The sequence below is a fragment of the Cornus florida genome, unplaced genomic scaffold (assembly GCF_030987335.1).
Source record: "Cornus florida cultivar Cherokee Brave unplaced genomic scaffold, ASM3098733v1 CherokeeBrave_3.0.0_Hap2_Chr11, whole genome shotgun sequence".
In the NCBI taxonomy this organism is placed as follows: Eukaryota; Viridiplantae; Streptophyta; class Magnoliopsida; order Cornales; family Cornaceae; genus Cornus; species Cornus florida.
In genome coordinates, this window is record NW_026775581.1 from 69,671,722 (window position 1) to 69,672,526 (window position 805).

The 805-nt window shown below is 37.8% G+C and overlaps 1 pseudogene; it reads left to right on the forward strand.

Moving 5' to 3' along the window:
• Positions 1 to 338: 338 nt before the first annotated feature.
• Positions 339 to 437, forward strand: LOC132287442 (small nucleolar RNA R71; annotated as a pseudogene).
• Positions 438 to 805: the final 368 nt, after the last annotated feature.

Consider the following 805-nt stretch of genomic DNA (forward strand, 5'->3'; position numbering starts at 1 on the left):
ACTTTAGTTTAATTTGCATCTAGTTTAATTCAACGAACCAACCACTACTTTGATCACTCGACCTACTAATCCTAATTTTGATTCCTCAACCTAGTACGACACTCAATCCCTTAGGACAATCCCTACTCGCCCTAGCTATATTTTTAGTGAAAGGTAGTAGTGGTAATTTCTAAATATAAAACTTGGCCACATAAGCATAAACTTTTGGCGTGTGACGACCAACACACCAGTTATCCTCATGCCTATCAATGTAAGAGCCACCCATGGAAGCATCAACCATGCCCTTGTAATTATCCGATAAGCTCTCAAAAAAATATTAAACTAATTCCTATTTGGGAATGTCATGATGTGAACACTTCCTAAACAATTCATTAAAGCATTCCCATGCCTCATGAAATGTTTCCCCATCCCCATGTGAAAATTCCCTAATTGAAGTTCTCATGGCATTGGTCTTAGAAACCGGATAGTACTTTTTCAAGAACTCTTGTTGCATTTCTGCCCAAGAAGTTATTGAAAAAGGCCTAAGATTGTTAAACCAATATTTTGCCTTGTCTTTAAGGGTGAATGGAAAAAGTTTAAGCCTTAAGACCTCTTCCGGCATGTCCGTATATTTTACGGTGGAACATATTTCAAGAAACTCATCCAAATGCTTGTAAGGTTCTTCACTTGGAAGTCCATGATAGTTAGGAAACATTTGTATGGTTTGTGGCTTGATTTCATAGTGGTGTGCTCTAAATGGTGGCAATTGAATGCATGTGGGTGCATTATATTCATTAGGCACATAGTGATCTCTTAAAGTAAGGGG